Below are 11,319 nucleotides of genomic sequence, written 5' to 3'. Positions count from 1 at the left end.
GCCACCTGGCAGGGAGCCTGATGTGGGGCTTGATCCCAGGACCCTGGGACCACGACCTGAGCCGAAGGCAGACGCTTAACGACTGAGCCACCCAGGCGCCCCGAAACAAACATCTTCAATGTGATAAAGGACATCTACAACAAACTTACAGTTAAAAAAAAAACAAAAAATCTACAGTTAACAGCACACTTTTTTTTAAAGATTTTATTTATTCATTAGAGAGAGAGAGAGAAGGAGCAGGGTATGGGGGAGGGGCAGAGGGAGAGAGAGAGAAGCAGGCTCCCTGCTGAGCAGGGAGCCTGACTGGGGCTTGATCCCAGGACCCGGAGATCATGACCAGAGCCAAAGGCAGATGCCCAACTGACTAAGACACCCAGGCGCCCCAGTTAACAGCACACTTAACAGTGAAAGACTAAAATCTTTCCCCCTGAGATAAGGAACCAGACAAGGATGCTCACACTCACTACTTCCATTCAATTTTTTTTTTTTTTAAAGATTTTATTTATTTATTTGAGACAGAATGAGAGAGAGAGAGAGCACATGAGAGGGGTGAGGGTCAGAGGGAGAAGCAAACTCCCTGCCGAGCAGGAAGCCTGATGTGGGACTCAATCCAGGGACTCCAGGATCATGACCTGAGCCGAAGGCAGTCGCTTAACTGACTGAGCCACCCAGGCGCCCCCTTCCATTCAAATTTTATTGGAGGTTCTAGCTAGAGCAATTAAGTAACAACAAGAAATAAAAAGCGTCTAGATTGAAAATGAAAAGGTAAAAAACTCTCTAATTGCAAGTGATATGACCTCATTGAAAGAAAATCCTCAGGAACCCACAAGAAAACTATTAAAGCTCATAAATAGTGCAGCAAGACTGCAAGATACATGATCAGTATATAAAAATTAATTGGGGTGCCTGGCTGGCTCAGTTGGTAGAACATGTAACTCTTGATCTCAGGGTTGTGAGTTTGAGCCCCATTACTTTAAAAACTTAATTGTATTTGTATATAGTAGCAATAAACAATCTGAAAATGAAATTAAGGAACAATTTCATTTACAATAGTATCAAAAGGAAAAAATACTTAAAAGTTTAACAAAATAAGTGAAAAATTTGTACTTTGAAAACTACAAAACATAGTTCAAAGAAATTAAGAAGACCAAAATAAATAGAAAAATATCCTATGTTCATGGATTGGAAGATTTAACATTAAGATGGCAATACTCGGGGCACCAGGGTGGCTCAGTCGTTGAGCGTCTGCCTTCGGCTCAGGTCATGATCCCAGGGTCCTGGGATCAAGCCCTGCATCCGGCTCCCTGCTCCGTGGGAGGCCTGCTTCTCCCTCTCCCACTCCCCCTGCTGTGTTCCCTCTCTCGCTGTGTCTCTCTCTGTCAAATAAATAAATAAAATTAAAAAAAAAAAAAGATGGCAATACTCCCCAAATTGATACACAGATTCAATACAATCTCCATCAAAATCTTAGCTGGCTCTTTTGCAGAAACTGACAAACTGATCCTAAAATTCATATGGAAATGCAAGGGACCCAGAATATCCAAAGCAATCTTGAAAAAGAAGAACCAAGTTAGAGGTCTCACACTTCCCAATTTCAAAACTTACTACAAAAATACAGTTATCAAGCCTTTTTTTTTTTTAAAGATTTTATTTATTGAGAGAGAGAATGAGATAGAGAGAGCATGAGGCGGGGAGGGTCAGAGGGAGAAGCAGACTCCCTGCCGAGCAGGGAGCCCGATGTGGGACTCAATCCCGGGACTCCAGGATCATGACTTGAGCCGAAGGCAGTCGCTTAACCAACTAAGCCACCCAGGCGCCCCTATCAAGCCTTTTTAATACTGGCATAAGAATAGACATATGGAACGATAGAACAGAATGGAGGCTCCTGAAATAAGTCCGAATATTTAAGGCCAACTGATTTTTGATAAGAGTGCCAAGGTAATTCAATGGGGACAGAATAATCTTTTCAACAAATGGTGTTGGGACAACTGAGGATTTATTTTCAAAAGAATGAAATTGGACCTTATACTAAATATAAATATTTATCTTAAAATGGATCAAAGGTCTAAATTCAGGAGATAAAACTATACAAATTTTAGAAGAAAATATAAGTGTAATATTTGTGATCTTGGACTAGGCAGTACACCAACAGTACAAACAAGCAAAAAAAAAAAAAATTGGACCTTACTAAAATTAAAAACTTTTGTGTTTCAAGGCACCTGGCTGGCTCAGTCAGTAGGACATGGGACTCTTAATCTTGGGGTCACAAATTCAAGTCCTACTTTGGGTGGAGAGATTCCTTACAAAAATAGAAGACACTAAAACTGTTTAAAAAAGAAAACTTTTGTGCTTCAAAAAACACATTCAGAAAGTGAAAAGACAACTCACAGAATGGGAGAAGATACTTGCAAATCATGTATCTGATAAGTCTAGTATCTAGAATATATAAAGTACTTTTACAACTTAATGATAGAAAGACATGTATCTGACTCTTGATTTCAGCTCAGATCATGGTCTTGGTGTTGTGAAATTGAGCCCTGCTTTGGACTCCTTGCTGAGTATGGAGCCTACTTAAGATTCTCTCTCTCCCTCAGCCTTGTCCGGCCCCGACCTCTTGCCACTCATGTTCATGTGCACTTTCTCTATATATAAAATAAAAATAATAATAATAAAATAAAATAATAATAGAAAGACAAAAAACCCAATTACAAAAGAGGCAAAGGATCTGAATAGACATTTCTCCAAAGATATATAAATGGCCAATAGGCACATGAAATGACATTCAACATTATTAGTCATCAGGGAAATGTAAATAAAAACTACAGTGAGATACCATTTCACACCCACTAGGATGGCAAGAATCAGAAAGATGGACAATAAAAGTGTTAGTGTGAGGATGTGGAGAAATTAGAACCTTCATACATTGTTGGTGTGAATGTAAAATGTACAGCTGCTTTCGAAAAGTTTGGCAGCTTTTCAAAAAGTTTAATAAAAACTTACCATATGACTCAGCAATTCCATTCCTTGGAATATATCATGAGAATTGAAAACTATGTCCACATAAAAACCTGTATATGATGTTCAAAGCAAAATTACTTATAATAGCCAAAAAGTGGGTACAGCCCAAATGTCCATCAACTGATGAATGGATAAACAAAAATTGGTATATCCATTCAATGGAATATTATCCTGCCATAAAAGGAATAAAATACTGATGCATGCTAACATGAATGAATCTTGAAAACATTGTTAAATGAAATAAGCCAGACATTTTTTCAGATACTACAAAGGTCAGATATTATATTATTCCGTACATATTAAATGTTTGTAACAGGCAAATCCGTAGAGACAGAAAGTAGACTAATGGTTGCCAGGAGTTGGTGGGGGGCAAATGGGGTGACTACTAGTGAGTATGTGCTTTCTTTTTGAGGTGATGAAAATGTTCCAGAATTAGTTATTGGTGATAGTTGCATAACTTGGTGAGTATACTAAAATTCACTGCATTGTACACTTTATAAAGGTGAATTTTGTGGTATATGAATTATGTCTCAATGAAAAAATACATGGGCGCCTGGGTGGCTCAGTCAGTTGAGCGTCTGCCTTTGGCTCAGGTCATGATCCCAGGGTCCTGGGATTGAGTCCCATGTCAGGAGTCTGCTTCTCCCTCCGCCCCTCCTCCTACTCAATCTCTCTCTCTCTCTCTCAAATAATAAATAAATAAAATATTTTTAAAAAATACAACTGGAACAATGGAGGAATTTTACTAAGAGAAGACTAGGGAAGGGACACATGTGGGAGAGAAAGGCAGAATTTGTTTTGGACATGGTAAGTTCGGAATACCCATTAAATACCCAAGTGCATTTCTTTCTTTTTTTTTTTCCAAGTAGATTTTTGAAGTAGGTAATTGAAGTCTTCAGTTCAGGGGAGAGATATGGGTTGGAGATATAATTTGGGAGGAAATGAATTAATACATATAAAACACTTAAAATAGTTCCTGGAACACAGTAAGATCTATAAATGTTAGTTATTATATTTATTATCTTGTATGTACAGAGTAATAGCCAATTGTCCTAGCACAATTTGTAGAATCCTTTACTCCCTCACTTTTTATTTTTTTTTAATTTTTTTTTAAGATTTTATTTATTTATTTATTTGAGTGAGAGAGAATGAGAGACAGAGAGCACAAGAGGGAAGAGGGTCAGAGGGAGAAGCAGACCCCCCACTGAGCAGGGAGCCCGATATGGGACTCGATCCCAGGACTCCAGGATCACGACCTGAGCCGAAGGCAGTTGCCCAACCAACTGAGCCACCCAGGCGCCCCACTCCCTCACTTTTTAAAAAAGATTTTGTTTTTAGGTAATCTTTACAACCCAGTGTGGGGCTCGAACTCACAACCCCGAGATCAAGAGTTGCATACTGCACTGATTGAGCCAGCCAGGTGCCCCGATCTTTTTTTTTTTTTAAGTTTATTTAAAGTAATCTCTACACACAACATGGAGCTGGAACTCACAACCCTGAGATCAAGAGTTGCATGCTCTTCTGATTGAGGCAGCCAGGAGCCCAGACTCCCTGATTTTTAATGCCACCTCTGTTACATACAAATATCCCATTTATACTGAGGGTCTTTTTCTATCATTGCATTCTTTTAAGTAGAAATTGTTTTAGGGGAGAGTAGATTGGAAGCCAAGACTTCTCTCAACTTTTCTCAAATCACTTCACAAGAACATTAACTGATTCTATGCTTCTGTTTCACCTTTGTTACCTAAGAAGAAGTCACCTGGATTCCTTCTACCTTTTAGAGGCTGCTGTGAGAATGGATGATATCCTAGGCAGGAAGTTCAGAAAGCCAAGTAATACAAAGCTGCAGAAGGAAGTTACCTGAGAGAAAAGAGATTCTGTAGGTAGTACTTTGAGTCCATTAATTCTACTTAAAACTATGGTAATTTTTTAAAGTTGTTTTTTTTTTAATTGTGGCAAAACCCCACATGAAGTAAAATGTACCATCTTGGTTACCAGATGAAAACAAATTTTAATACAGTCTTTGCATTTGATGTTTAACCCAAAATCTTCCCAAGGCTGTCTCCTCCTCATAGTTCAACTGCTGATTCACATTCCTTCTTCAAAGAGGCCCCACCTACATTACTCTGAAGCACTCTTCACTACTGAAATAGTTGTGTTTATTGGCTTATTAACTGTCTCCCTCTCCCCACTGAGATGTAAGTTCTACCTGAGCAGGGACCTAGTCTGTCTGCTCTTCTCCCCATGCCTGGAACAGTGCCTTGCACCTAGTATGTCCTGTTAAGTATTTATTGAAATACTTGCTGAGTAGTAAGTATAGTGTTCTTCGATTCCCAGTTTTATATATTTTATCTCATTTGATCATTACAACTCTTTGAGTAAAATGGGCTTACTAACCCCATGGTAAAGAGACTCAGAGAAGCATCTCACCCAAAGTCACAGGCCAATTAAGAAACAGGGTTGGAGGGGCGCCTGGGTGGCTCACTCGTTAACCGTCTGCCTTCAGCTCAGGTCATGATCCCAGGATCCTGGGATGGAGCCCCACATCGGGCCCCCTGCTCGGCGGGAAGCCTGCTTCTCCCTCTCCCACTCCCCCTGCTTGTGTTCCCTCTCTCGCTGTCTCTCTCTCTGTCAAATAAATAAATAAAATATTAAAAAAAAAAAAAGAAAAGAAACAGGGTTGGGATTGCTACTTAGGTGGCTTGCTTTTTTCCAATACATTCACTCCAGTTCTAGGGCTAAGGGTATTTCAAATTACTTTCCAATTAAGGAAGTGATGACTCTGCAGGATAGTAGAAACAACCTGCACATTTATTTACGTCTCCAGTTCCTGCAACTGGAACCCTTACTATCCGCACCCCACCCCTTATGCAGTCACACACACACACACACACACACACACACACACACAGAGCCGGGTTATGGCCACAGTAATATTATTCTAAGTGCAAAGAAGAAAATGCAATTACTCGACTGTTTGGAAACCTGAATCCCCTTGTGTGTCGGTGTGGGGGGGGTGGTTCTCCCCCCCCCTTTTTAAACAGCTTCACTGAAGTATTAATCTTCTCCTGGGTTTTTTGTTTTTAAGATTTTATTCATTTATTTGACAGACACAGCGAGAGAGAGAACACAGGCAGGGGGAGTGGGAGAAGCAGGCTTCCTGCCAAACAGGGAGCCCAACGCGGGGCTGGATCCCAGGACTCTGGGATCATGACCTGAGCGGAAGGCAGACGCTTAACGACTGAGCCACCCAGGCGTCCTATCTTCTCTTGTTTCTAAAGTGCGCTCCTTTAGGGAGACCAGGGAGGAGGGAAAGTGCACTCCTTTGAAATAATCTCATTCCCTAGAATATTTACTTCACCTTTTGAGCGTCCTGACTTTTATGAGCTTTTCGTTTATTTATTTAAATAATCTCCATACCCAACGTGGGGCTTGAACTCATGGCCCCAAGATCAAGAATCACAAGCTGTTCCGACTGAGCCGGCCAGGTGCCTTTACTTCACCTTTTGGATGTCCACCACTACAGGCACCCGAACGGATTCCCTTTCCTTTTTCTTTTACCCCTATATTCCACAGCCAAACACGTGTAACTGTATGTACTCAATTCGCTCAGCCTCTCTCTGCAGTCCAGTCCAGCCCACCAAAAGCCCGGCCCCTTCTTTTTTCCCGAGCCCCGCCTTTCGGCCCCTTTCCAACTTAGGGCCTACGGATCTCGCCCTTCCTTCCCCCCCCGCCACCCGCCGCAGAACATCTCGCGAGAGGTGAGCGCCCCTGGCCGGACGAGAAGAAAGTATCTGCTCCTCTGAGGGGGGAAAGAAGGAGCTGGAGACAGATTGTGGGAACGAACGCGGGCGGGCGGGAGGCGACGGAGCTACCAGCGGGTGAGTTCTTTTAACATTAACTAGTCCATGATCTGGCGGAGTCTCTCTTTCAACTCTGGCCACTCTCAGTGTCCCAGGCCGGGGTCTGCCCTCCCAGTCGGTGTTGGACGGGGGTGCTGAGGCGGTGGCCAGGCCCTGTCTGAGGAAGTGGGTGGGGCATGGACTAATGCCGACCAATAAAAGAGAAGGAAGCTACGATTGGCGGCGATGAACACTAATGAGAGATCGTCTTTACCTTGCGGAGTGCCGCCCCTCTTCTCTGCCTCCTACCGCCTCCTTCCTCTGGGGGAGAAGGCGGAGCCAGAGGCCTGAAGTGTGGGGAGAACTTGGGGTAAGTAGCCCCGGGGGGCACAGGGCGTGGCAAGGAGAGGGGAGTTGAATCCTGAGGGAATGGAAGTCTAGTAGAGCCTAATGGGAGGATCATGGGATGGGGTGGAATGGGAGGAAGGGGAAGGGTACTAAATTGGTTGAAGACTCAGGCTTACCAAAGTGGGGTTAGGGGCTTGGCATTGAAGAGCTAAGGGTAATAGGTAGGAGGTAGGGAACAGTAGGTGAAAACATGGCATTGGGTTTGGTTGGAAAGATAGGTAGAGATAAATCATTGGAAATGAGAGTCATGGCATTTCGATTGAATTATGAAAAAGAATAGGGACATGATTTCAGAGAGAAAGTATGAATTTGGAGAAAATTCAGTGAATGGGTTTAGAAAGACTTAATAGAGGTGGGCTTACGAGCCAAAAGGTATCACTTTGGGAAGAGTATAAGGGAATTCGGAGGGGTAAAGGAGGTGTTTGGAAAGGAGACAGCTGATATATACAGGCCTTTAGCCTAGGTATCAGAAGCAGCCTAGGATATTGATTTGGGGCTTTTGCTGTATATGGCACCTAGTCTGGTGACCAGCTTGCAAGAATAGTGGGGTAGGGGTAGAGGAGGAGAAAAATAGAACGCTTTCATCGCTTCTACTCTGATTTCCTTTCTCCCTCTCTTACTCTTCCTACACTCATCTCTTCCTTAACTCAGGGATGGGGGCTTGGGACTTGAGCGGTACATGTTGGAGCCCCATTGGGAGTCATGTTGCTCTGAATTGCTTGTTATGTTCTCTAACTGGGGTGTTTACTACCCAGGGCACCTCCTACCTAGATTGCTGCGTTGCTACTTTCCTAACTTTAAAAGTTTGTTTTCTACTTAACAGAGGGTGTTTCAGTATCTCCAGAGGTTGTGTCATAGTAAGTGTAGGTTTGTGGGGGTGTACAGAGTTTTCTGGGCAAGCTCACTTGATTCCTATATTTAAAAACTTTGCAGTAGTGTAAGAATTCTTGTAAAGACGGTTTAAGCACAGAAAAATATACTAAACTGAAGTTTGTTTTGTTAAATGTGTGTCTTATCCACTCATATTCTTGGAGTTTGTTAAATGGATGGTTGCAGTTAGTTTTACTTAGCTTATGTTATATATTTTTAAATGGTGTAAATAAGATGGACATATATTTCAGGAAAGTGAAAAACTTTCAGTTTCTTCCTTTGTGTCTAAACTCAGAAGCCAAAGATATGTCATAATATCTTAGGGCAGGGGTTGAGGAAATCAAACACAATTTGTACTTAAACATGGGAGGATGTAAGGTAAGTGGAGACTATTGCGAAATGTAACATGTCTGTAAGAAAAGAAGCTAAAGAAAAGTTTGGCAGCTATACTAAGTAGTCTTACCAGTTTGTTCTTAATTCTGTACAGCAAAGGGACAAGCCTTTGCCCTTTGTTTGATAGTTGTGTGTTATTTTTTTTTTTTAGATTTATTTTTATTTTTTGTTATTTATTTGAGAGAGAGAATGAGAAAGAGAGAGCACATGAGAGGGGGGAGGGTCAGAGGGAGAAGCAGACCCCCTGCCGAGCAAGGAGCCCGACATGGGACTCGATCCCGGGACTCCAGGATCATGACCCGAGCCGAAGGCAGTCGCCCAACCAACTGAGCCACCCAGGCGCCCAGTTGTGTGTTATTTAATAATGAATTGAACTAATACGGCCAGTTAATTAAGAACTTGTTTGCTACTGCATAGATTTGTCTTTTACATCCTTCTCTTCTTTTACTTTTGAGAAGCAAAATAATGTCTGAAATGCCGGTAAAGCTCTTATATGAAGAGAAACCAGAGTGTGTTGCTTTGTATTAACCTTTGGTTTTCAGCAACCATTTGAAGCTTTTTCTCCTGGCCAGAAAGTTGCCCCTACAACACGTTGAGACCAATTAATTATTGACCCTTTAGCATTAATTACTGAATTGGATTCCAGTATTTCACATTCAGAGCAGTGCTGTTGGACATTCAGACATTTTCAGTTTGCCTGGCAGCAGAACAAAAAATACCCAATGAAAGAGCAAAGCCCCTTGTTTTATTCTTCCGTTCTCGAATTTGTGATGGCTTTAACTTGGGCACTATTAAATGCAAGATTTTTTTTTTTTTTAAATCTCATCAGTGTTAACACCTAGCAGAAAGCTAGGGAGTGGCAACACTGCGCATCTTTAAACTTGTGGATCAAAGGTTGCATCCTATGATGGTTTCAGTGTTGTAATTTTTAAGCATTTTTGTTTACCAGGGCTTTTAAATGTTAATGGATACTGCTACTGTACCTCCTTTTTCTTTCCTCTCCCCACTTCCAACTCAAAATGAAAATTGTTTTTTTCAACCAACTCTTAAGCTGCTTCTTTGCCTCAAGTAAAGTCCCTGGCTCTGCCTGAACACAGCTGCTCTGAAGTTCTCACAAGTTACTGTTTTGTACATGTCAAGACGGAGTTTTTCCTAGCCTGCAGTAGGAGGGAGTCAGTGTTAAGCAGCCTCATCCACGTCTGATAAGGAGGAGCCTTCTCCTTGCAAGGAAGTTTTAGGTGGAGCAAATAGCATTGCCATGTAAATGTATAACAAAGACAGCTCTCTTCTTGAGACTAGTTGGCAGGCTGGCATATAATTGTTCCTTATCCCTTGATAAAGGTACTAAAATTAAGGTGCAGATGTTGTTTCTTTCAGAAAAACAAATGCAGCATTCATTTAAAAAGCAAAAGCGTTAATTTCTTTTGTTGTTGGTTTCTCTGGAAATGGTACTCTGATTTTAGAGTTCATGAAAAAGTTTTCCATCGGGTGCCTGGCTGGCTTAGTCGGTGGAGCATGTGACTTTTTTTTTTTTTTTTAAGATTTTATTTATTTATTTGACACAGAGATAGCAAGAGCAGGAACACGCGCAGGGGGAGTGGGAGAGGGAGAAGCAGACTCCCCGCTGAGCAGGGAGCCCACTGCAGGGCTTGATCCCAGGACCCTGGGATCATGACCTGAGCCGAAGGCAGACGCTTAACGACTGAGCCACCCAGGTGCTGCACTGGAGGTTTGCTTTTAGAACATTCTTTACATTGTGCTGAAGCTCTTTAGTTCTGCCATTTGCAGCTACAATAAATAAACCTAATTCCTTGTCAGCATGGTAGCCCTTCAAGTATTCGATGACAGTTATGTAGTGGGATAAATAACCCAAGTTATTTCAGCATTCCTTAAGTGACCATTTTTAATAAAGTTCAGGCTTCTCATGAACTGGGTTGCCTGTATTTAGGGTTTCTTTCTAGATCTGAAATACAACACCTCAGGTATAATCTGATCAATACAAAGTACAGGGGAGAGTATGGCCTCTTTTCTGCTGTGCTCTGTACCTCTGTTCTTAAAGCCTAAGATCACGTTAATTTGTGTAATTGATTTTTTAAATGTAATTGATGACCTTACATTTATCCTTGTAATTGTCATCTTGTTAATTTGGGCTTATTGTTTTAGCTTAATAATGTTATTTGGCCTCTTAGCCATTCCTCATATCATATCCTGATGTTTGTATCATTGATAGATAAATTTTATAAATGAGACATAAATACCTATGTTTTTGGTTTAGGTCACTGGGAAAAATATATAAGGGTGGAGCAGTGCCATATAACATCAGCATGCTCTCATTAGGTTGATATTAATCCACTTATCAACCTTTTGGGTAAAATTCAATTATGAATCAACCTTCTGTTTTATCATCTAACTTATATTTCCTGTGAAATATTAAGAGGTATCCTGTTGAAATCTAAATATATTGTCTCTGACCTATCCCTAAGCTCCTAGGCTAGTGACCTGTTAAAAAATGAAATGAGGGGGCGCCTGGGTGGCTCAGTTGGTTAAGCGACTGCCTTCGGCTCAGGTCACGATCCTGGAGTCCCAGGATCGAGTCCCACATCGGGTTCCCTGCTCAGCAGGGAGTCTGCTTCTCCCTTTGATCCTTCCCCCTCTCATGCTCTCTCTCTCTATCTCATTCTCTCTTTCAAATAAATAAAAAAAAAAAAAAATGAAATGAGGGGCGCCTGGGTGGCTCAGTTGGTTAAGCGACTGCCTTCGGCTCAGGTCACGATCCTGGAGTCCCAGG

The 11,319-nt window shown here is 41.7% G+C and overlaps 1 protein-coding gene across 4 annotated transcripts in view; it reads left to right on the top strand.

Annotated features, from left to right (window-relative positions):
• Nucleotides 1-6,277: 6,277 nt before the first annotated feature.
• Nucleotides 6,278-11,319, top strand: part of LOC102738150 (cyclic AMP-dependent transcription factor ATF-7) — an 89,956-nt gene continuing 84,914 nt past the window's right edge. For 2 of the 4 annotated variants that reach the window (XM_081821756.1, XM_006728691.3), the window contains exon 1: nt 6,278-6,899. The gene's annotated coding sequence lies outside the window, so the exon portion shown is untranslated. The other 2 variants (XM_031019826.2, XM_081821755.1) reach the window with 2 other exon arrangements.

Source organism: Leptonychotes weddellii, chromosome 5 (assembly GCF_054177405.1).
Source record: "Leptonychotes weddellii isolate Sample4059 chromosome 5, ASM5417740v2, whole genome shotgun sequence".
Taxonomy (NCBI): domain Eukaryota; kingdom Metazoa; phylum Chordata; class Mammalia; order Carnivora; family Phocidae; genus Leptonychotes; species Leptonychotes weddellii.
The sequence above is the reverse complement of the archived record's forward strand: the minus strand, read 5'-3'. Positions and strand labels throughout refer to the sequence as shown.